At 43.2% G+C, this 26,271-nt stretch overlaps 1 protein-coding gene and 1 pseudogene across 4 annotated transcripts in view; one reads left to right on the forward strand and one right to left on the reverse strand.

The window, feature by feature from the left end:
- LOC117367671 overlaps window positions 1-26,271 on the reverse strand; it is a 154,901-nt pseudogene that overhangs the window by 108,877 nt on the left and 19,753 nt on the right.
- Window positions 1-26,271, forward strand: part of LOC117367632 (zinc finger protein 271-like) — a 204,055-nt gene that overhangs the window by 91,699 nt on the left and 86,085 nt on the right. The gene's annotated exons all lie outside the window — the stretch shown is intronic.

The raw sequence follows: 26,271 nt of genomic DNA on the forward strand, positions 1-26,271 counted from the left end.
TGGTAGCACCAGGTTGAAGAGAGGTGGGATCCTATAACAAAGGGCATCTTCTGTAGCAGTTTATCACCTTAGTGTAAGAATCTGTTTGCATTGAATGTCATGGTTCATTTTCAGAGTGACGGAGGGTCCTTAACTCCTACCAGGAAATCTACATTTTCAGAACTTGTAAAATTCCCATCATCGCAGTTTTAGACAAGCGGGGCTGGCTCTAGAGCAGGGGCGTCCAACCTCGACCCTCGCCAGCTTGGGTTTTCAGGATTTCCCAAATGAATATGCACGAGATCTATTTGCATAAAATGGAAGCAGTGCATGCAAATAGACCTCATGCAAATTCATTGGGAAAATCCTGAAAACCCAACTGGATTGCGGCCCTTGAGGACCGACATTGGACAACCCTGCTCTAGAGGCTGTGGCATCCTGAACCAACAAGACCAAAGAAACACCCTCTCACTGCTGTGACAGGTGAAACAGTGAGGTAGGCTTTTGGTGCCTTGAGCCAGTGCTTAATATGTCTCATGCCTTAAGCTGGTTTTGTATCTAGGTAGTGCCTTTCTTAGGTCTTAAGGTTTCCTTTAATACCTGAAGTTATTTTTCCATTCTTCTTACAGGCAGCCAAAGTTACACTGCTGACTCCAAATTAGAGATCCTGAAAATGGAAGAGATTTGTGTCAGTGATCTGGAGAGAGGAGAGGAGGATATTGGTACCAAGAGCGGTGAGCCAAAAATTCCTTTATACTAAAATCCTTGCTATGTGCTGTGGAGTATTTCTAAATTTTCACTATCACAGGGGACATTCTAGGCATGCACTGGAGCTACCACTAGGTCATAGACATTGAAATAAAGGTCACCGACTGGTTAACTTAACTGCATATAATTAGAACAACCTAATTTCATGCATATAGTTGCTTAGGAGACTGAAAATCGCCATCAACTACAGTATATGTTGTTGGTAGGTGCCATTGACTCGTGCTCGAGTCCTAGCAACTTGATGAATTGTGGATCTAAAAAGAAATCAGCTTTGTGTTAGTCCGGAAAGGTCCTCCAGCATCATCCCCATGGTTGTTTTCAATATGTCGCCCTCTTCGCCTGGTTCCTTCGATCTTCCCAAAGATGTCGTCTTATTTTGGTCCCACCATCAGAAGAGAGAGATCACTGGAGGAGGGCAAGTCGTAACTTCATCATTTGGGCTTCGAGTGACATAGCCAATTTGATCTCTTCCAGAATGGATTTGTTAGTTCTTCTGGCAGTCCACGGCATGCCTAAAATCCTTCTCCAGCACCAAAGCTCTAATGAGTCAATCTTCTTTCTATCTTGTTTCCATAGTATCCAGCTTTTGCATCCGTAACTGACCACTGAGAGAATGAGTGCATGGACAAGTCTGATCTTCGTTTGAAGTATTATCTCCTTGCCATTGAATACTTTGTCAAGAGCATTCATTGAAGAGTGACCAAGTGCTATTCTGCAGAGTATTTATTTCCTGCTAGTTGCTTCTTTGTTTACAAAAGAGCCCAAGAGATTGAAATCCTTTACATCTTCTATTTTATCACCTTCAAGCTCAAAATCTTAATCATTTTCTGTGTTCATGATCTTCGTCTTGTCTATGTTCAGTTCTAATCTCATGTTATGACTTTCGGCTTTGACTTTCCTGAGTAGATACAGCATGTCTTCTTTGCTGCTGGTGATGACGGTTGTATCGACTGCATAGTGCAGGTTGTTTATATTTCAGCCAACAACTTTGAAACCGACACTTCTTCGAAATTTGCTTTTCTGAAGATGGTTTCACTGTACAAGTTGAACAGATAAGGTGACAAGATTCATCCTTACTTGACGCCACATTTTATTGGAAACCCATCAATGTTGCCGTGTTCAGTTCTCACTGCAGCTTCTTCATTTTCGTAATTTTGAAAAGTAGAGACTTCCTTAATTTGCCAATGTAGGTCACGCCTTTCAACGTAGGAAAGGACAATTTAAATTTTTGAGTAGATCTGGTAATGTCAGATCTTACAGAATTCCAATACAGGGGGATTAAAGGAGGAAGGATGCCATGCGAGATCTTAAATTTTAAGCAGATGCATTTAAAATAAACCCTGGAAATTATTGGAAGCCAATGAAGTTTTTGCAGGAGCAGAGAGACGTGATCAGATTTACTTTTTGCAAAGATCAGCCTAGCAGCAGTATTCTGGATCAGTTGAAGTCTGAAAGCTTTTCTTGGTCAAGCTTAAATAGACCGAATTACAATAATCCAGCCTCGAAAGGATGATTGATTGAACAAGGACAGCAAAGTGTTGTTGATGGAAACAGGATCTCACTTTCCTCAACATATGGAGACTAAAAAAACATTTTTTTACCAGATAATTAAGATGGTCATTGAATGAAAGTGTTGAATCTATAATAACACCCAGAACTTTACTTGAGAATTCAATCTGCAGTGAGGATCCTGAAGGCAACAGAATGGACGAAGGTAGCTGCTCTAATTTTGGGCCAAGCCAAAGTAACTTTGTTTTGGACTCGTTCAGTTTTATTTGTACAGTAAAAGCCCAACACTGAAGTTTCGTTATATACTCTATTATATTCCCAACAAGGTTAGTGAGATTCGAGTCTATCTCAAGGAGAACAAAGATGTCGTCTGCAAACGTAAAGAGTGTTTCACAGGGGGATAAACGGAAAAGCTTCAAAGTAGTCATGTAGATGTTGAAAAGAATAGGTGATAAAGGTGATCCCTGCAGGACTCCACATAAAGGCTTCCAAGAGTATATGAGCAAGATTGTAAGAATTTTGAAAACCAGTCTAAGACTGTGGAATCAATACCTATCTCAGAAAGTTGGTAAATCAAAATATCATGGTGAACGACGTCGAAGGCCACCAATAGATCAAATTGTAGCAAAATTGCTAACTTATTGTGCGTTTGCAATTGCTGAACCTTAGAGATTAATGAGATCAGTAGAGATTCGGTCTGAATCCATGTTGGCAAGATAAAAGAATGGAAAATCTCTCCAAATATGATGAAAGCTGAGCGGATATAATGGACTCTAACATTTTGGTCAGTAGAGGAATATTCGTTATAGGTCGATAGCTAGACAGTGAGGATGGATCTAAGTCAGCTTTCTACAATAGTGGGGACAGAACAATGTGACCCATCTCTGCAGAAAAAAGACCTGATGATAACTCAGAATTAATAAGTTTGGTAAGAGATGAAATGGCCTGAGTAGGAATTTTACATTTACAGGATCTTAAATTTATGACACAGGTTTGCAACCTGGGCCTCAGATACAAGCTCAAAGGCTGTCTAGATTCTATCTGCTGGAATTGCGATTGGATTAGTATCACCCAACACCAGAGAATTATAAGAAACTAATGATGGAAAAGAGTCTCTTATATCAGCAACCTTTTCATTAAAAAATTTCGCTAAGTCATCTACTACTGGGGAGGAAGGGTGTATTGCTGAATCATTGTTAGTAGTTAATGAGCGCCAGATGTTAAACAAGATGTCAAGGGCCAGGTCAGAGAAGCACACATCCTGGAGATGAATGCTTGACTACGTGGATGGTGTCATCAAGAGTGTTTTGGCTTCCTAGACCATGGGATGATTTTCCAAGGGCTGCTGAGCAGGGATGGTGTGCATTTATCAAAGAAGAGAAGAAGTGTCTTTAGTGGCAGGCTGGCTAATCTACTGAAGAGGGCTTTAAACTAGAAGTGATGGGGCAGGGTGATCAAAGCTCCTGGGTGAGTATAAGTCCTCAGATAAGTAAATTACCGAATACCTCTACATGGATGGGGAAAGGGGGCAATGCATGGAAAGCAGTATATACTAATGCTTGAAGTATGGGAAACAAGATTCTGGATCTAGAAGCTGTGATGGAAGAAGAGGAGTTGGACCTAGTGGCGATCACGGAGAAGTGGTTCACGGAAAACCATGACTGGGATGTAGTTATACCAGGCTATAATCTGTTCAGGAAAGACAGGTTAGGAAGAAATGGAGCGGGCATAGCGTTATATGTTAAAAGATCATATTAAAGCCACACAATTGCAGGATCTACAGGGCAAGGAAGAGGCACTGTGGATCAATTTGGAAAGAGGGAATGGTGAATATATTTACATTGGTATGATATACAGGCCTCCTTCACAGATGGAAGAAGTGGACAGAGATTTAATAGTAGACATTCAAAATATATCTAAAAAAGAGGAAATTTTACTAATAGGTGATTTTAACATGCCAGATGTTGATTGGGGAATCCATATTGTGGGGTCTTCTAGAAGTAGGGAGATCCTGGATTCTCCACAAGAACTGTTCCACCAGTTGGAAGCACTATGTAGAAGCTGAATTGCTTAATATTTCTGTTCTGTGTTCATGGCTGAGTGCTGGGAGTGGGACTGCAGCAGACAAACACAAATAGGGATGGAGGAGTGGTAGACCCTGATCGATTTTCAGAAGGTAGACAAAGCGATGGGACCGGATGGTGTACATCCGAGGGTGGTGAAGGACCTGAGGGAAGTTCTGGTGGCTCCGCTGACAGACCTTTTCAATGCTTCTCTAGTCAGGAGTGGTTCCGGAGGACTTGAGAAGAGCGAATGTGGTCCGTCTACACAAAAGTAAGGAAGAAGTAGGGAATTACAGGCCAATAAGTCTAACTTCTGTGGTAAGCAAATTAATGGAAACACTTTTAAAAAAGAGAATGGTGAAGTTTCTGGAATCCATTGGATTACAGGACCAGACGCAACATGGATTCACTAGAGGTAGGTCTTATCAGACAAGTCTGATCAATTTCTTTGACTTTGACTAGGTGACCAAAGAATTGGGTAGAGGGAGTGTGCTAGATGTGGTGTATTTAGATTTTAACAAAGCCTTTAACAGTGTTCAACACAGACTTCTAATAAATAAACCGAGTGCCCTCAGGATGGGCCCAAAGTGACAGGCTGGGTCAAGAACTGGTTGAGTGGAAGACAACAAAGGTTAGTGGTTAACGGAGATCGCTCTGAGGAAAGGGATTTTACCAGTGGTGTGCCTCAAGGTTCTGTTCTTGGACATGTTCTTTTAACATTTTTATAAGTGATATTGCTGAAGGGCTGTCAGGTAAGATTTGCCTCATTTTGTATGATATAGAAATCTGTAATAGAGTAGACAACCAGGATGGTGTGAATAACATGAAGAAAGACCTAGCGAAGCTTGAAGAATAGTCTGAAATTTGGCAGCTAAAATTTAATGCTAAGACATGCAAGGTCATGCATTTGGGCTGCAAAAACCCAAAGGAACGGTACGGTATAGAGGTAAAGAACTTATGTGCATGACAGAAGAGCGAGACTTAAGTGTGATTGTATGTGAAGGTGGCCAAACAAGTTGAAAAGGTGATGGCGAAAGCTAGAAGGATGCTAGGGTGCATAGGAAGAAGTGTGGTCAGTACAAAAAAGGAGGTATTGATGTTCCTGTATAAGACTCTGGTGAGACCTCATTTAGAATATTGTGTACAATTCTGGAGGCCGCACCTTCAAAAAGATAAAAAAAGGATGGAGTTGGTCCAGAGGTAGGCTACTAAAATGGTGTGTGGTCTTCGTGATAAGGCGTATGGGGACAGACTTAAAGATCTCAATCTGTATACTTTGGAGGAAAGGCGGGAGAGGGCAGATATGATAGAAACGTTTAAATACTTACGTAATATAAATGTGCACGAGTCGAGTCTCTTTCATTTGAAAGGAAACTGCAATGAGAGGGACTAGGATGATGTTAAGAGGTGATAGGCTCCGGAGTAGTCTGAGGAAATACTTTTTTACAGAAAGGGTAGTAGATGTGTAAAACAGTCTCCCAGAAGAAGTGGTCGAGACAGAGACTGTGTCTGAATTCAAGAAGGCACATGGGATATCTTAGAGAGAGAGGAAAAGATAATGGTTACTGCAGATGGACAGACTAGATGGGCCGTTTGGCCTTTATCTGCCATCATGTTTCTATGTTTTTATGTTAAGTAGGGGCTTAAGGAATTTCTTAGGGTGCGGGGGTTATGAGTTAAATGCATTCTCAAAGAGATGGACTTTTACTCTGGATTTGATTACTTCTAGGGACGGAGCTTGACGCACTGACTCAGGCAGTTTGTTCCAGGAGTATGGTGCAGCGAGACTGAATTCTGATGAGGATGGCTGCTGGAGGAAGATTCTCGGACCTCACTTCTCTTCATGAAGTCTCTCAGTGCCCTCTTCCTTAGCTTGCGTGCACGTGGTGACATGTGCGCACAATGCAAGCAACACGGAAACCTCGAGCGCCGGATCCAATCAGTGGGTGCAAAATTCATGAGGATCAAGTGTGTTCATCCTTCTCCTGCATCCCAGTCGTTTCTTTAGATGATTCAGGCATCTTCAAGGTGATGAGAAGAAAAGTTGTAATGGAGAGCTGTAGAAAATCCGACCGATGGGAACGGGCGGAAACTAAAGACTGGGGATTAGAGGGAAGCAGGGTGAAATGGGTAGGGCTCGGGCATGCCCAGTGGGGCCCGGGCGCTGCACGTGCTCAGAGAGAGAGAAAAAAAAAAAAAATATCTCTGAGCTATTGGAGAGCTTATCCGCAAATTGGGAGCTGTTGGGACAACACCCATATGTGGCTGACTCATCCTGCTTGTCCTAGGAGAAAGGACATTGTCCGGCATTGGCAGTAGAAGAGAAGGGTACAGATAAAAGAGATTTGCCTGATCAACAGAGTTCCCAGGGAGGAGTGGAGGGAGAGACGAGAGGAGAGATAAGTAGGAGCTAAAGAGTGAATACACTTTTAGGTCAATAAAAGGAGTTTGACCTGTATGCGGTTCCAGAAAGGTAGGACCACACAGATTGCAGTAGAAGGTGGGAGTGAGGCCTCTAATTTTTTTTATTACTCATACGTAAAGTCCTTCTTCCTTGGTGTTAATGGAATTCTTGCCTATTAATGCACTTGATGCTCGGACTAAAGAGGACTGCGAAGAATTGCAAAGGGACTTGAGCAAACTAGGGGAATGGGCAACAAGATGGCAGATGAAGTTCAACGTTGAGAAATGTAAAGTATTGCATCTGGGAAGCAGAAACCCGAGGTACAACTATACAATGGGAGGGATGTTAGTGAATGAGAGTACCCATGAAAGGGACTTGGGGGTAATGGTGGACATGACAATGAAGCCGACGGCACAGTGCGCAGCGGCCACTAAGAGAGCGAATAGAATGCTAGGTATAATCAAGAAGGGTATTACAACCAGAACGAAAGAAGTTATCCTGCCGTTGTATCGGGCGATGGTGCGTCCGCATCTGGAGTACTGCGTCCAGTACTGGTAGCCGTACCTTAAGAAGGATATGGCGTTACTCGAGAGGGTTCAGAGGAGAGTGACACGTCTGATAAAAGGGATGGAAAACCTTTCATTCGCTGAGAGATTGGAAAAACTGGTTCTCTTTTCCCTGGAGAAGAGGAGACTTAGAGGGGATATGATAGAGACTTACAAGATCATGAAGGGCATAGAGAGAGTAGAGAGGGACAGATTCTTCAAACTTTCTAAAAATATAAGAACAAGAGGGCATTCGGAAAAACTGAAAGGGGACAGATTCAAAATGAATGCTAGGAAGTTCTTCTTTACCCAACGTGTGGTGGACACCTGGAATGCGCTTCCAGAGAGCGTAATAGGGCAGAGTACGGTACTGGGGTTCAAGAAAGGATTGGACAATTTCCTGCTGGAAAGGGGGATAGAAGGGTATAAATAGAGGACCACTGCACAGGTCCTGGACCTGTTGGGCCGCCGCGTGAGCGGACTGCTGGGCATGATGGACCTCAGGTCTGACCCAGCGGAGGCATTGCTTATGTTCTTATGTTGATAGATTTAATACTTTGATTTCTAAATCTATTTACTTTTAATTTATTTTATAATAGCTGTTTATCTTTATTCAAAGTATTCTTTGATGTAATGTATACAAATGCAAGTAAAAAAAAATGGGGAATCTACCCACTAGCAGTGATATGCGGAAGGGAGACTGGAAGACCCCCATTAATAGCATCAGAGTGAAGAGAGGTGGGATCCTATAACAAAAGGCATATTCACAGCAGTTTTCATTACCATAGTACTGTGGGAATATGGTTCATTTCCAGAACTACTCAGGGTCCTTAACTCCTTCTGAAAGGTCACTTGGATACACAAAGTCAGAGGCGTGAAGAAAATACAAGTTTTATTCACAGCATGCATGTTGGACCCCTGAGCTTCAAGCTGGCTCAGAAGTGCCGAAACCAGGAAGTTACAGAGATATTTATTCATTTTTCTGGCTATACAACTGAATTCTAGAAAAAGCTTTTCACGTGTTACTTTTCTTAACACTCATTGGTTTTAAGCTCACACTAGCAGGTCACTAGCAGGACACTTATCTAACTCTTGCAGGTAAATGTACAGAAGGGCAGGGTACATCATGGCTCAAACTCTTATCTATTCAGCTTACAATGTGGTAAGGTAGGGACATACATTTTAGGCAGATGCAGTCAATAGATTATACACTGTTTTCAGCTATGTAGGCCAGAGCAATATTTTAAACAAAAGTTAACCATTTCATGACCCTACATTCCCCCCTTTCAGGCTGGCGTACCTAAGGAGCCAAGCCTGACAAAATAAAGTTAGGGGTCAGGAAAGTCGGGGTCCCCAGTGGGTAAGGGACGATACTGGGAGAGGGCCAATGCAGCAGTGGAACGTTTGACAACAGAGTCCATAGTTCAGTGGAGCAGCTTTATGGCTATGGGGACCATACAGGGCAGGCAGCAAAGGAGCAGAGAAGACAGGGCAGCAACCAGCAAGATGATCTTCAATGCTGAACCAGAGGGCAACCAGGAGCTGAAGGTACCAGAGATCCAGTCTGCAGTAAGGTCACGCCAGGTCTGGTCAGGAACATGAGCCAGTTTGGTGATACGATCCACATCGTTCTCAATCACTTTACTCAAGTTCAAGGCAGCAGTTGGAGAGGTTGAATTTATCACAGGCACAGCAGCTAGTAAATAGTCCAAAGCTAGACGATTCTGATAAATAGCAGTGCGCATTTTAGCATTCGCTCTGCCAATGGTACTCAAAGCTCGGGAGGTCTCATTGGTTATCAGTTCAAGTACAGCTTATAGACAAATAATGCAGTTCAGCATATAGATTGGGGTCCGATAGCCCCAGGTGTCATCCTCGGTCCATGTGGCAGGTCCATAAACAGCAATGATCCGTTCTGCAGGCCAGTCATCACCCCATTCACCTATTTTAAGGGAATTGGTGGAAGTAGACCGCTTTTGGCGACCTCTGGTGTTGAATACAGGGGCTCCCAGGTGTTCACCATCGGGAAGAAGCTGGGACGAATCATGCAAAGCACACATGTACCAGTCCATTAAGCAGGCAATCAAGAGTAGGCAAACAGATCACAGAGCCAGTATCAACTATCAGGAGCTGACCATCATTCATAGGAAGTTCCATTAAGCAGTGTCTGAAGGGCTGAAGACAGTGGGAAGCAACAATGGAGGTTCACAAGGCCCATCGTGAAGGTCGTGGACCTGACGTAAAAGTGAGGGTCTGTGAAGTCAGGTTTAACATGTCCAGCTGCATTGCCTCCCATAGCCACTGTTCTCCCATACCAGTCCCTCCTCATACAAAATAATTGCTAACATTAAGAGTCTGACCTATAGTTTCAGCAAACTATATAAACAGATTTCTAGTGATTACAGGATATTAGTATCTACTTTCATAATTTCATAAAACTGGGGAAACACCACAGAGTGATAGACAGGAGCACATGAGTGGGATACAATTCGGACATATACATCAGTACCTGAGTCTCACCTTTTACCATCAATATACAATGCCATGCAGTCTCTGGCCTTCTGGACTTGGACATTGGCATTCCAGTTATATGGGTCAGTGATAGTGAAAACCATGGGATTACAGTAGCCTGTAGTACACAAGGGGCCGGAGCTAGGACCTATAGTAAGGGAGGCAGACGGGGTATTCTTTCTCATAAAGGACAGGCTCCACCATTAGTGAAGGTTTCCTCATAGGGGCAGTTCTTAAAGGCATCAGGTTATACAGACATATATACTTAGCACTTTTGGTATAATAACGCTGTCAATCTAGGGAGCCACACAAAACTGAATTAGGGGTAGTACCATGACCTTGAGAAACATCAAATAGCACACATGTATCACAATACAAAGACACCGGGCGAGTGGGGTCTACAATAAGAGTCTAGTTGATAAGTGGACCCTCAACATTATAAATGCAGATTTCCGCCCACTTTTAAACTTCATCACCAGTAGGTTGGAAACAGAAAATACTCTCTGATGTTTGACACTTTCTGTACTTAACTCCTTCATGCAAACAAACATCAGGCAAAGGGGCTGCACTTGTTAAGTACAATAGGAAAGAAATACAGAAGAAAGAAGCATAAGTAAGGGCAACACAAATATCAGATATATATACTAACATAGGAAGCTCATTTTTCTTTCAGGCACAACTTAGAAAACTTCAAACAGTTATACTCGAGACACTTGCTAAAGGCAGTGTGAACCACAGGCAGTCAATTAAACTCAAACACTTATAAAGAATTATATTCAGAACACCTGCTAAGTACAGTGGTAAATATTCAGAACTTTTGAGGTCTTAGAAAGCTTCAGCTGAAGATCCGTGTTGTAGTGGAACCAAGTTTCATGTCCGGACACCTTTGACAACTGTAAGAGAAGAAATTAGGACAGTAAAAGGACCTATCCACCTAGGTTTCAGGGGGTCTGACTTCCAAGTTTTAGCCATACTGTATTTCCAGGGACATACCCATGGACTTGTGTAGCTATCGATAGTGGGGCCCTTTCCAGGACCCATTTGTGGAACTCTTAAAGGGCTTTAGCTAAAGACTGGACCTGACTCTGGAGGATATCTGATCCCAGAGTAGCAAAGGAACCAGGATCTGGGTTCACAATGGGTGGTTGCCGGCCAGACATGAGCTCAAATGGGGCTTAGATGGGATGCATCTAATCTGAAAAAGAACAGAAGGCAGCAGGACAGGCCAGGACAGATTCGTTTCTTCAATTCATTTTGTGAGAAGGGTCTTAAGAGTTCTGTTTATTCTTTCGACCTGACCAGAGCTCTCAGGATGGTAAGCAGCATATAATTTCTATTCAATTTGGAGGGCCTGAGCAATTTGTTGGACAACATCGGCAATGAAAGCAGGGCCATTGTCACTGCCTATAAAAACAGGGAGACCAAAGCACGGAATTATTCAGGAGGTGTTTGGTTACGTCTCTGGCGTGTTCAGTGCAAGTAAGGAAGGCTTTGACCCATCTAGTCAGGGTGTCTGTGAAGACTAGGAAGTGACTGAGGGAACGGAAATGGGCATGTGGGTAAAATCTACAGACAGAACCTGCATCGGATATGTTCCAATAGGTTGGTATCCAAGAGGTGGCAGTCATCTGATTGGGAATTTTATTCTAGAACCGACAACACACTGTCGGACCATATTCCGGACTAGCTGATCAAGGTGATTGATAAAGAAATGTCTCTTGAGAGTCATTTTCATAGCGGGTTCCTCAGAGTGTGCCAGATCATGGCATCTTTTGACAATCGTGAGGGCCAGGTGTTGAGGAATAACTATGAGGGTGTTGTGCTTGCGTTTGAAGTATCAGTGTGTGGGTCTGGATTGGCACTTGAATTGGCGCATTTTGTATCCACCCCCCTTTCAGGACAGACTGGCCCAAAATAATGCATGCCCAAGTCTGTTCCTGAGAAGCGTACTGGGGTGTAAGGGAATCCAGAAAAGGAATGATTGTATACAGAGGAGCCGAAAGAGGGGGCAGAGACTGGCAGCTCGGGCTGTGTGGTCGGCAAGGGCATTGCCACGAGAGACAAGGTCCGTCACGCATCTGTAAGCATGGCAGTGCATAACAGAAACACGTGAGGGTAGTTGTACGGCCTCAAGAAGGTCAAGAATGAGGGGAGCATGATGGATCAGGCGGCCGGAGGCTGTAATGAAACCTCGATATTTCCAGATGGCCCTATGGGAATGCAAGTTAAGGAAAGCATATTTGGAGTCAGTATATATATTGCAAGACTGAGAGGCAGAGTGGCGCAAGGCAGAAGTGAGGGCATACAGCTCAGCTTCATGGGCAGAAGGGCCAGAGGGCAGGGGCCTGAGTCAGAAGTTTTGGAGGCAGTGAAAAGACCGCTCCTGAAGTTGGGTCCAGACAAAAGGGGCTGAGTCAGCGCCTTTGGTGGAATCATACAGAGGACGAGCAATAGTAGAGAAATCAGGGATCCAGATGGGACAGTATCCTGCAATACTGAGAAAGGTGCTCAGAGCCTTGCAGTTATCAGGGACAGGGAGACTACAGACAGCCTGGTGTAGGAAGGGACCTGGTACCCTTGGAGATTTGAAAGCCAAGGTAGGTGACACGAGGAAGGCATACTTGAAATCAATGTAAATATGGCCACAGGAAAATTTAAAAGGCAGACCCACTATCTGAAAGACTCAGATAAATAATAATAATAATAACAGTTTATATACCGCAATACCGTGAAGAGCTATGTGGTTTACAAAAGATTAGAGAAGGTACAAAATAATTGAACTTAAGATGTGTACTAACACATAAGAATTGTTCTCAATCCCTATTCTATATCAGGTTCCTACCCCAAAGAGCTGACTTATAAAATTAAGCTAAATGCAGTTCTGGATCCACCCACTAAGCAGGGTAGTCTGACACAAGCGCTCTCTAAAGCAGCAGTCCCTTCACTATCAGCTGACTGGCAAAAATATTTACTTCAATACAAAAGCATTCCTAAAAATTACATTGTTATACCTAAACTTACATTTTTTATATACAGAAATACAAAACAAAGATTGGAATATACAGTAAAACTTTGGATTGCAAATAACTTGGTTTGCAAGTGTTCTATAAGACAAGCAATGATTAAATTTTAACTTGCTATACCAGCAACGTCTTGCAATACACGTACATACAGTATAGAAGCATCACATTTTCACAACTGAGCCAATGGTTCCTCTCTATATAACGCTGCAGGAATGCAGTGACTGTTCCAAACGAGCAAGGGCATGCAATACAAGTATGTATATTTTTGTACACTAGTGCCCTGGAATACAAGCATACTTCTGGAACAAATTATGCTCCCAAACCAAAGTTTTACTGTACTCACAAGTTTAAACATTGTTCATTTTTATTTTTTTACAATCAACATGGGTCTCAGTAGAGACTTACTCCCCCTTCCTACAGAATTTCACAAAGGAGAGAGAGTTGCTTAAAGATCAAAGAGATCAAATTACAGATGTAGTCCTTTTCAGAACTTTTAAATTTAGACAAATAACTACTAAATTTGGACAAAGAACTTCTTTTTAGCATGGAATATAAGTTCCAGAAATCATATTTTTCGTTTATATGCATTTCTGAATATGCATATACATTTTATAACATAGCCAAAAATGCAAAACCACTTATCTGTTTCAGGAGAAACCACATTTGAAGTGCTAAACATTTCATGGCCCTTATCAGCACAAAAGGAAAAGTACTCTCCTCTCATGCTGTGAACAACTGACAGTTTAAACTTCACTAATACATTTGAACAGACAGAAGTCATAAAGAACCCGGGATACTGCAGGACTTGGGAATCAGATGAAGGGAAGAATTTGGCAAGGTCTGAAGCAAGGACGGTGAAGGGTTTTCCAATAGGAATGCAAAATAGGCTGACTGGAAGAGGAACCGACAGCAAACGAATGCATAAAAACTTAACGGGTTATGTCCTCTTCCAGGGAGCCAGAGGGGGCCAGCCCACACCAAATATCGGCCATTCTAACTGGCACAGACAAATAAGGGTTGATTTGTTAAGTATAATCAAAGACAAATTCCTTTTTTAAAATTAGCTAACATATCAAGGGATCCCCACAGGTAGACAGACATCCCCCCATTGTGCAATGGAGGACAAAAACACTTCCCTGTATTCCTGGCCCCGCCCGTCTCCGGGCTAGGGAAACGCAGTACTAACAGGTCCACACTCGCTTCGTCCTCAAGGACGTCTCAGACACTCTCAAACACACAAAACACAACAGATTTCAGTTCAGTTACTCAACCAGAAAATAACAGTTCCTAGAATCCCTTTCCCACAACTTTTCAGCGACAGATCACGTGGCTTACTAGGCAGGAGACAAGAGACAGGATAGGGATGATCAATCCCCACTTACCAGATAGTGGCCACTCCAGGTACAGATACAGATACAGATACAGATTCTTGTACTTTAAACTGAGACTAGATAAGTCAGTTGAAGCGGTCCAACGTCCTGAGGTCTGCCAACCCCCCAAAAGGAAGGCAGCCGGCTAAGCAGACATATCAGCCGTAGGACCAGAAACAAGTGACCAATCGAGTAACCAGTGGTCAAGAGACCTTCAAGTCCCTGTTCGGGCGCCAAATGAAAGGTCACTTGGATACACAAAGTCAGAGGCGTGAAGAAAATACAAGTTTTATTCACAGCATGCATGTTGGACCCCTGAGCTTCAAGCTGGCTCAGAAGTGCCGAAACCAGGAAGTTACAGAGATATTTATTCATTTTTCTGGCTATACAACTGAATTCTAGAAAAAGCTTTTCACGTGTTACTTTTCTTAACACTCATTGGTTTTAAGCTCACACTAGCAGGTCACTAGCAGGACACTTATCTAACTCTTGCAGGTAAATGTACAGAAGGGCAGGGTACATCATGGCTCAAACTCTTATCTATTCAGCTTACAATGTGGTAAGGTAGGGACATACATTTTAGGCAGATGCAGTCAATAGATTATACACTGTTTTCAGCTATGTAGGCCAGAGCAATATTTTAAACAAAAGTTAACCATTTCATGACCCTACACTTCCACCTGGATATTTACATTTTTAGAGGTCCTAAAAATCTCATCATCTCGGTTTTAAGCAAGTTTTGTTTTTCTTAAGTTGTCCTGTGAAACCTAAAGTTATTTTCCATTCTTCATACAGGCAGCCAAATTTATACTGCTGAGCCCACAGTAGAGATCCTGAAAATGGAAGAGGATCCTGTCAGCGATCAACTGGAGGGAGGAGAGGAGGAAGCTGATACCAAGAGCGGTGAGCCAAGAATTCATATGTAATAAGGTCTTCCTATGTGCTGTGGAATATTTCTAAATTTTCACAGCATTTTTGGTTAGTGAATGTAATGATAGTAAAGGGAATCATTGCAGAGACTGGAAGGGAGGATGAGATGTCCAGAAACAGCAGACGAGGTCGGCACTGGAAGATTAGGTTCTTACCTTTGGTAATTTTCTTTCTGTTAATCCACGGAGGAGTCTGCACCCGCGAACTGGGTCTTGCAGAAAGCCACACACTTTGCTTTCTGCTCCTCCAACTTAGCTGAGGAATACAGAGCCCCCCTACAGTTGAGTCCATAAGCAATTGAATATCACTGGAGCAAAGTATACACAGAAGTGGGGCACGGGGAACTTCCCTGCAAACATAATAACAGTCTGATCTGCTCCGTAACATATAAGAAAACAATTAATAAACAGGAAACATGAACATAGCAGCAATAAGAACCAACTTGTTGTGTGCAACGAGCAAGAATCTGAAATTAGCCAGAGGCTACAGGAGGATATCCCGCAGGGTGTGTCTGCTGAGTGGAAGATATTGAGGCCTGAAAGGAAAAATATCTGAGGCAGAAAATGAAGGCGATATAGAAATATCAGAACAGATAGAGAGCGGGCCGTACAGACTCCTCCGTGGATTAACAGAAAGAAGATTAACAAAGGTAAGAACCTAATCTTCCATTCTTTTACATCCACTCCAGAGTTTGTACAGCAGGTGACGTACCAAAGCAATGGCAACGTCTAAGGTAGGATAGAAGAGCCTGCCTACAAAATCGCGACCCCAAATGCAGCATCAGATTGAGCCACCACATCCACTCTATAGAACCTTGTAAAGGTATGAAGGGATGACCAAGCAGCCACCCTACAATCTCGACCAGATGAACAGCCCAAGACTCCACCCACGAAGCTTCAACACCCCTGGTCGAGCGAGCTTTGAGAGAAACTGGCAGCTACTTTCCACAGGCGATGTAATTCGACAAAATGGCCATGCAGATCCATTTGGCAATAGAGGCTTTGGACGTTGGCCTCTCCTGCCTGGATTGGCTAGTCAGGACACAGTCAGAAAGGCAGACGTCACTGGTCCTTTCTAAGTAGTGGAGTAATTCTCTCTGCAATCTAGTTTCCGTAAGATCTTATCCTTCTGTTCCAACTGCATGGGACAAAAAACAAGCAGCTGCATGGGACAAAAAACTAGCAGTGCCGATCTTCGGACTGCTAGTTGGACTGACCCCAATCAAAATCTCCACCCCTTGGAACCTTAATACATGACCGGGGTGGGAAAATGCAGCCTGCGTCCTGATACCCCGATACTCAGGGTACAAACAGCCTGCACTTAAGCCTTTGACTAGGTCAGAGGGGGCTCACTCCCAGGGGAACGGACCCCGATCTCTAAGGTGGAACACAGCAGGCTGGCTCCACAGGTCCATTCAAAGCTTCCCCTGTGAAGCTGCAGTGCGGCTCCATGGATCTGCTTCCTTTTCCAGGCAGAGAACCCCTGAATAAGGGACTCAAGGCACCGAAGCTACCGAAAAAGAAAAATAAGCAGAACAGAGCAGAAACACTTTTGCACAGTTCGCTTGCAGAAAGAAAAACTGTAGGGGGCTCTGTATTCCTCAGCTAAGTAGGAGGAGCAGAAAACAAAGTATGTGGCTTTCTGCAAGACCTGGTTCACAGGTACAGAATGAACTCCTGTGTACAGTCTCTGGAGTGGATGTAATAATAATAATAATAATAGTTTATATACCGCAGGACCGTGAAGTTCTATGCAGTTTACATTGATTAAAAAGATGCTACAGATTGAGTGGAATTAACAAAGTTAAGTTAGTGATTAACAGTTTTAAAGATCAGTTGTTGTGGACTAAGATTGTATAGGTCAGTTACCTAAGTACTGTACTTCAGGAACAGATGTGTTTTTAGGTGTTTCAGATGTAAAAGATGGTCTGTTTATATCTCTTCATGACTTTAAAGATTTCTTTGTGGATATTTGTTTACGAGTATAAACAGTCCATTATCTCTTAATAGCTGTATAATTTAAGTACTGTACATACTTTTCATTTTCATCCAACAGATGATGGATTTGGAAATACAAGAGAGAGAGTGTGTGATGGACAGCAGAGGGAGGAATGGAAACACAAAGACCCCTCCAGAGACAGCCGGGATTGTTCAGCTGATAGTGTGAGGGGTAGTAGTAGTTTAAGATCACCTAGTATGAAAGAAAATACCTCAAAGGGAGAGAGCTTGGATGAATGGACTGAACAAAAGAGAAATTCAACCAATTGTACAAATCTCATACAAAATCAGAGAGTCAGAAGCAAGAGACTTTTTCAGAGCACTACATTTGAGGAAATGTTCACTGGGAAGTCAACCCTGACAGGACAAAACATATTTCACAGACGAGACAAGCCGTTTCAGTGTATGAAGTGTAAAAAATCATTTGTATATAAATCACAACTTGTAACTCATCAAAAGGTTTCCAAAGAAAGCAAGACATCAGAATGTTCTGTGCATGATACAAACTTCAGCCAGGTATTTGATCTGAGAGGACATGGATTAATCAGTATTAAGAAAAAAAAAGAGCAACAAATAAAACTCAAGAGAGAAAAGTTATTTAAATGCTCAGTATGTGAAAAAAGCTTCAATCAAAAATATCATGAAAGATTCCACACCGGAGAAAACCCATATAAGTGTTCTGAATGTGGTAAAAGCTTTAAACAAAAATGTAAACTCAGAACTCATGGAAGAATTCACACTGGAGAAAAACCATATATATGCTCTGAATGTGGTAATAACTTCAATCAAAGAACTAGCCTGAGAAACCATGAAAGACTCCATACTGGAGAGAAACCATATAAATGTTCAGAATGTGATAAAAGCTTCAAACAAAAAAGTAACCTCATAATTCATGAAAAAATCCACACTGGAGAAAGACCATATAAATGTTCTGAGTGTGGTAAAAGCTTCAATCAAAGAACTAGCCTGAGAAACCATGAAAGACTCCATACTGGAGAGAAACCATATAAATGTTCAGAATGTGATAAAAGCTTCACACAAAAAGGGGAACTCATAATTCATGAAAGAATTCATACTGGAGAGAAGCCATATAAATGTTCTGAATGTTATAAAAGCTTCAAACAAAAAAGTAACCTCATAATTCATGAAAAAATCCACACTGGAGAAAGACCATATAAATGTTCTGAGTGTGGTAAAAGCTTCATTCAGAAAAATCATCTCAGATGTCATGAAAGACTCCACACTGGAGAAAAACCATATAAGTGTTCTAAATGTAGTAAAGGCTTCAAAGAAAAAGGTAAACTCATAACTCATGAACAAATTCACACTGGAGAAAAACCATATAAATGTCCTGAATGTGGTAAAAGCTTCACTCACAGAACTGGCCTGAGAAACCATGAAAGACTCCATACTGGAGAAAAACCATATCAATGTTCTCAATGTGGTAATAGCTTCAATCACAGAACTAGCCTGAGAAACCATGAAAGACTCCATACTGGAGAGAAACCATATAAATGTTCAGAATGTGATAAAAGCTTCACACAAAAAGGGGAACTCATAATTCATGAAAGAATTCATACTGGAGAGAAGCCATATAAATGTTCTGAATGTTATAAAAGCTTCAAACAAAAAAGTAACCTCACAATTCATGAAAAAATCCACACTGGAGAAAGACCATATAAATGTTCTGAGTGTGGTAAAAGCTTCATTCAGAAACATCATCTCAGATGTCATGAAAGACTTCACACTGGAGAAAAAACCATATAAATGTTCTGAATGTGGCAAGAGCTTTAATCGAACTGATCAAGTCAGAATTCACGAAAGACTCCACACTGGAGAAAAACCTTATAAACATAGAAACATAGAAATAGACGGCAGATAAGGGCCCACAGCCCATCTAGTCTGCCCACCTTAATGTCCCTCCCCTACCTTTGCCCTGTGAATAGATCTGAATGTGGTAAAGGATTCACACAAAAAGGTAAACTCATAACTCATGAAAGAATTCACACTGGAGAAAAACCATATAAATGTTCTGAATGTGATAAAGGCTTCATTCAGAAACATCATCTCAGATGTCATGAAAGACTCCACACGAGGAAAACCTTATCAATATTCTCAATGTGGTAATAGCTTCAATCACACAACTAGCCTAAGCTTCAGTAGAAATCAACTCAGAAATAATGAAAGAATCCACACTGGAGGAAAACCATAGAAACATTCTAAATGTGGTAAAAGCTTTAAACAAAAAGGTCATCTCAGAATGTATGAATAAATCCACACTGGAGAAAATGTTCTGAATGTGCCAGCATTTATTCCTCCATCTCAATCATCACAGGCCAGGGTACATATGGTGAACTGAGTCCCCTCCCCTGCAGCCAATCCATAGCACACAGACCTTGCTACCTTAAGCCTATCCCCACCATCCCCACCTCACCCACAACCACTCCCCAAAACTTCAAAATTGCACTTGCAAATGCAAGGTCCGTAAACAACAAAGACATTATGCTAAATGATCTCCTCACAGACAATAACTGGGACATCTTCCTAATTACTGAAATCTGGCCAAAACCTGGCTTAAAGAGAATGATGGAGCTGCCTTGTGTATGCTATGCCCACAAGGGGACCAAATGCTAGCTTGCTTATGCACCATCACTAGAGGTGGAGGTGTAGCTGCCATCATTAAGTCCAGCCTCAATTCAAGACTGATAGACACTATCACACCAGATGCACTAGAGTGTCTCATCTTCTCAGTGGGTCTCAACAGAGTTCTAACCTTTGCCTTGACATACAGAGCACCACACTCTCCAAAGGGCATCCTAGATGGCCTGCTATCCATCGTTAGCAAACTGGTCATCACATATAATTTGGAGACTTTAACTTCACAAGCTACCCAAATGAAACTGGATCAGCGGCAGACTTCATAACTTCACTCTTGGACCAAGGCTTTCAGCTAATGGTCCCCTCACTGACCCACTCTGCAGGGCCACATCCTAGACCTAATCTTTATTCAAAAAGACACACCACTCGCTACAGAAATTCCTAGCTGCACCACCAAACCAGTACCCTGGTCCGATTACCATGTGATTACATTCAACCACACTTACACAACAAATCAACCAGGAAGCAAACCCAACATAAGAAGATATACGACAATGGTGCTATCAACTTAGAGGATCTCTCCACACGTCTAACCTAGTGGGAATATTAAAAACCTACTCCAAATCTGTTGACGAGGCTGCTGTGGACTGGGGATACTGAGGTAAAAACCCTATACAAAGGGCTAGCGCCAGTCAAAGAGATCAAATACTATCCCTGCAAATACTCCTCCCCCTGGTTTACCGATGACTTAAGAACTAAGAAGAGAGAACTAAGGAAAGTGGAAAGGAAATTGTACAAATCCAGACTTAACAGTGACAGGCCCAAATGAAAAGAACTAAATGAAGAATATAAAAAAGCCACCCTAGAAGCTAAAAAAAATATTCTACTACCAACAACTACTAAAGACCCCCCCCCCCAAAGATCAAAAAACCTTTTTAAACTAACTAAAAAGATAAAACGTCACAAGGAGACAACCAATGCCTTAACAATGAACTTGACAGCGAAACACTCTCAGACTACTTTGCCGACAAAGTAGACAAAATGCAGTCTCACCTCGACTTCACTGCGCTACAGCCCTCATCCCCCCACAACTCAGACAAGATAATTAAAACTACAACTGGGAACCTATCTCACTTCAGAACAGTCTCCCATGATGACATTGCTAAGATACTAGACACTTTTACACTGAAAGGGTGGTTGATCGCTGGAATAGTCTTCCACTTCAGGTCATTGAGGCCAGCAGCGTGCCTGATTTTAAGGCCAAATGGGATAGACATGTGGGATCTATTCAAAGAGATAGGTAGGGGTGGGTCACTGGGGTGGGCAGACTAGATGGGCCGTGGCCCTTATCTGCCGTCTATTTCTATGTTCTATGTTTCTATTTGTCCTTCAGGCTCCAACCTGGACCCCGGTCTGCCACGCCTCCTGGTGGCTGTCAAAGATGCCCTTGTAGACTCCATCCTTCCTTTCAACGCCTCTCTACAAACAAGCATAATGCCTGCAAACTGAAAGTTGGCAGTCATCTGACCAATCTTGAAAAAATCCACACAACCCTGCAACTATAGACCTGTCTCCAACCTACCCTTCTTCTCCAAGATCCTGGAAAAAACCAAGTGCATTCCATCATTGGCAAACAAACCACCAAATGATGTTCCTATTCCCACTTCATATCGAGTCTCTGGAATCAACTGCCCCCGCAGATCGGATCTCTTGAAGGACTTTTCAACATTAGGAAAGCCATAAAAACATACTTCTTCACCTAACTCCCCTGCCCATGACCGAATGATTACAAAGAAATGTACTAGTACGAGAGTCCGGTGTGTGTCGCGTTAGGATAAAAACTTGTATTGAAAAATCTTCCACTGTATCTATGGAAAATTGTAACCTGTATATTATGGGGCTCATAATCGAAACAAAAATACGTCTAAACACCCACCCAAGTTGGCACTTGGACAAACTAAGAGATAGGTTCTCCAAGTGCCGATAATTGAAACAGGTTTTTAGACGTATCCAGAGACTTTATAGGCCTCTGAATCCCGCTGTGCGCCCAGACCTGAAAAGGGGCATTTTTGGAGGAGTGGTGAGGGCAGGTTTTGGGCAGGATGTGGGCTGACCTAGTCTTAGTCGTCCTATAGCAGTAGTCTCAAACACGCGGCCCGGGGGGGCCACATGCGGCCTGCCAGGTACTATTTTGAGGCCCTCGGTATGTCTATCATAATCACAAAAGTAAAATAAAACAGTTTCTTGATCATCTGTCTCTTTAGCTATAAATGACAATATTATTATTAAGACTTAGCCAAAAGGAAAGATTTATAAACTATAAAGAGTTTTACCTCATGCAAAATTGTCATTTCTTTAATAAGACATTAACTATTTTTTTCCTGAGGCCCTCTAAGTACCTAGAAATCCAAAATGTGGCCCTGCAAAGGGTTTGAGTTTGAGACCACTGTCCTATAGGGATAATCGAAAGTTTGACAAGGCTGCCTAGACGGAACTTATACGTTGTGACTTAGGCGATCTAAAACCAGGTATAAGTGCCCACAAGTTATCCAAAGTGACCAGGTAACTACTGCAGGGACAAAGTAAAGATACACACACACACACCCCCTCCACCCCTCCCGGTATTAACTGACCCTGTTGCACCCCCACAAAATTCAGAATAAAAACGTACATACCTGCCTCCGGAACATCAGCTCCTGGCATAGGAAAGCCTAATAGAGCTGCACAGAGGTGGCTTAAGTAGTCTGGGGGGTGGGCTAGTGAACCATAGAGAAAAGGACCCAGGCCCATAAGCCACTCTAACTACTACATTAATGGTGGAAAAAGTGGGCCCCCCAAAACCCTACTGTATTGCCATAGAGATGCCACCTGCAACCATAAGGGCTATTGGGGTTGTAGACAGGTGGGTATAGTGGGTTTTGGGGGGCTCACCATGACCTGCAAGGGAGTTCTGGTGAGACTTTTATGTGGCACCTTTTTTGTGAAGTTCACAGCCCTTTAAGGTGCCCTATTGTTGTGTTGCTATGTTTGGGTGACCAGTCTATCACTTTGCTGGCCCCTCCCACATCCAAAAGGTCTTGCTCTAGGCATTTGATTTTTGGGATGAGAATGTGGTATAAAGATAGACGTACTAGTGGCCTGAATGATCAACCGGCTGGATGTAGAAGTGGACTATTTTTGAAAACAAAAAAAATTTTGGACTTGGGTGTTTCTCTTTTTTATGTCCCTCCACGTATATTGGTATTAGATCCCTAGTATGTGTCGAGTTAGAATAAAAACTTGTATCATAACCTGTTAACTGTAACTGTACAAATTATATTGCAAGGATAGAGTAGATCAAATTGGAGGGTGGGGGAGGGATTGCGCTATAGGAAATTACAGACCGGTGAGTCTTACATCCATAGTGTGCAAACTCATGGAAACACTAATCAAACAGGAACTTGACAAAATTCTAGATGAAGAAAATCTACGTGATCCACAGCAACACGGATTCACCAGGGGAAGGTCCTGCCAATCTAATCTGATTGACTTCTTTGATTGGGTGACCAGGCAACTGGATGCCGGTGAGTCCCTTGACGTGATATACTTGGACTTCAGCAAAGCTTTTGATAGCGTTCCACACCGCAGGCTGTTGAACAAACTAAAATCGATGGGATTAGGGGATACATTCACAACATGGGTAAGGAATTGGCTAGATGGTAGGCTTCAAAGGGTGATGGTAAACGGTACCCCCTCCAAAACGTCAGCAGTGATGAGTGGAGTACCTCAGGGCTCCGTCTTAGGGCCGATTCTATTCAATTTATTCATAGGAGATTTGACCCAAGGACTTAGAGGAAAAGTATCACTGTTTGCCGACGATGCCAAACTATGCAACATAGTTGGCAAAAGCAGTGTGCCTGACTTTATGACGCAGGACCTAAGACAGCTTGAACAGTGGTCATCAACTTGGCAGCTGGGCTTCAATGCTAAAAAATGTAAAGTAATGCACCTAGGCAAAAAAAATCCACACAGAACTTACACACTAAATGGTGAAACCTTGTCCAGGACCACGGTGGAACGTGATTTAGGAGTGATCATTAGCGACGATATGAAGGCTGCAAATCAAGTAGAGAAGGCATCGTCCAAGGCAAGACAAATGATGGGCTGTATCCGTAGGGGTTTTGTCAGCAGAAAACCTGAAGTCATAATGCCGCTGTACAGATCCATGGTGAGACCTCATCTCGAGTATTGTGTTCAATTCTGGAGACCACACTACCGAAAAGATGTGTTGAGAATTGAGTCGGTTCAGCGAATGGCTACCAGGATGGTTTTGGGGCTCAGGGAACTCACGTATGAAGAAAGGTTAAAAAAACTGCGGATGTACTCACTGGAGGAGCGAAGAGAGAGAGGGGACATGATTGAGACCTTTAAGTATATTACTGGGCGTATAGAGGTGAAAGATGATATCTTCAGTCTTATAGGGCCCTCAGTAACCAGAGGTCACCCGCTGAAAATCAGGGGAGGGAAATTTCAGGGTGATGCGAGGAAGTACTTCTTCACTGAAAGGGTGGTAGATCATTGGAACGAGCTGCCTCAGAGGGTGATTGAGGCCAGCAGCGTGTTAGATTTCAAGAGAAAATGGGATATTCATGTGGGATCTCTGAGAGAGTAGGAGTCAGGGGGTGGGTCATTGGTATGGGCAGACTCGATGGGCTGTAGCCCTTTTCTGCCGTCAATTTCTATGTTTCTATGTTTCTATGTATATGTTAAAGAGGGAATTGAATCAAATCAAATAAACATTCTACGTGTGGATAGAAATTCTATGTGTGAAGGGAAGGAATATAAAAGTTGGGTTATACGGTTGGGCAACAAGAGGGCATCCCCACGGCAACAAGAGGGCATCCGTTGAAAATCAGGGGTGGGGAAATTTCATGGCGACACCAGGAAATATTTCTTCACCGAAAGGGTGGTTGACCGCTGGAATAATCTTCCACAACAGGTAATTGAGGCCAGCAGCGTGCCAGATTTTAAGAAAAGATGGGATTGGCATGTGGGAATCTCTTCATGGAGGTAGTTAGGGGGTGGGCCATTAGGGTGGGCAGACTGGGTGGGCCGTGGCCCTTTTCTGCCGTCACGTTCTATGTTTCTATTTGGCATGTGGGATCTCTTCATGGAGGTAGTTAGGGGGTGGGTCATTAAGGTGGGCAGACTGGGTGGGCCGCGGCCCTTTTCTGCTGTCACGTTCTATGTTTCTATTTGGCATGTGGGATCTCTTCATGGAGGTAGTTAGGGGGTGGGCCATTAGTGTGGGCAGACTGGATGGGCCGCGGCCCTTTTCTGCCGTCACGTTCTATGTTTCTATTTGGCATGTGGGATCTCTTCATGGAGGTAGTTAGGGGGTGGGCCATTAAGGTGGGCAGGCTGGGTGGGCCGTGGCCCTTTTCTGCCGTCACGTTCTATGTTTCTATTTGGCATGTGGGATCTCTTCATGGAGGTAGTTAGGGGGTGGGCCATTAGTGTGGGCAGACTGGATGGGCCGCGGCCCTTTTCTGCCGTCACGTTCTATGTTTCTATTTGGCATGTGGGATCTCTTCATGGAGGTAGTTAGGGGGTGGGCCATTAAGGTGGGCAGACTGGGTGGGCCGCGGGCCTTTTCTGCTGTCACGTTCTATGTTTCTATTTGGCATGTGGGATCTCTTCATGGAGGTAGTTAGGGGGTGGGCCATTAAGGTGGGCAGGCTGGGTGGGCCGTGGCCCTTTTCTGCCGTCACGTTCTATGTTTCTATTTGGCATGTGGGATCTCTTCATGGAGGTAGTTAGGGGGTGGGCCATTAATGTGGGCAGATTGAATGGGCCGCGGCCCTTTTCTGCCGTCACGTTCTATGTTTCTATTTGGCATGTGGGATCTCTTCATGGAGGTAGTTAGGGGGTGGGCCATTAAGGTGGGCAGACTGGGTGGGCCCTGGGCCTTTTCTGCCGTCATGTTTCTATGTTTACTACTGTCTCCCGGGACAAAATGAGCAGACAGATGAAGAAATGTTTTCAGAGATTAGGAAAGCTGGAGAAATGGACAACTGTACAATAATACGTAATCCTACCATTCTATCAAGGTAGCACATTTATGGAATCATATGCTCTATTATAAGAATGTGTTAGCAGGGGTAGCCTTACCAAGATCCTTACTGTCACAATAAAACATGTGGAGAAAAAGATCTCAGTTTGTCTTCATAGATCTTTAATTAAAAAAAACTCCACAGGGAGACGGGAGGGGGAATCAAAATGGCGGCAGCAAGATCCTTGCACTCCTGAACCGGCCTGGAAGTCAATTAAAAAGTTTTACCTCAATACTGAAATGCCATATACCAAGCGTAAGGGGATGGTTCGAGCGGATCCCTTGACGCCGAGAACTTCCTCTCCGATGCAGCAGTCAGTCCGGGCGTTTGCGACCACCTTGACTCCCACGGAGGTTTCCGGGTAAGGACGGCGCTGTCTCCCGCAGGAGGAGAGGCGGAAGACATAGCCTTGGAGACATCTTTATCACCCCCCATCCCCCAGTTGCTGTTTCACCACCGCGTCCAGCTCCAGTCGCGGCTCT

The sequence above is a fragment of the Geotrypetes seraphini genome, chromosome 10, assembly GCF_902459505.1.
Source record: "Geotrypetes seraphini chromosome 10, aGeoSer1.1, whole genome shotgun sequence".
NCBI lineage: Eukaryota > Metazoa > Chordata > Amphibia > Gymnophiona > Dermophiidae > Geotrypetes > Geotrypetes seraphini.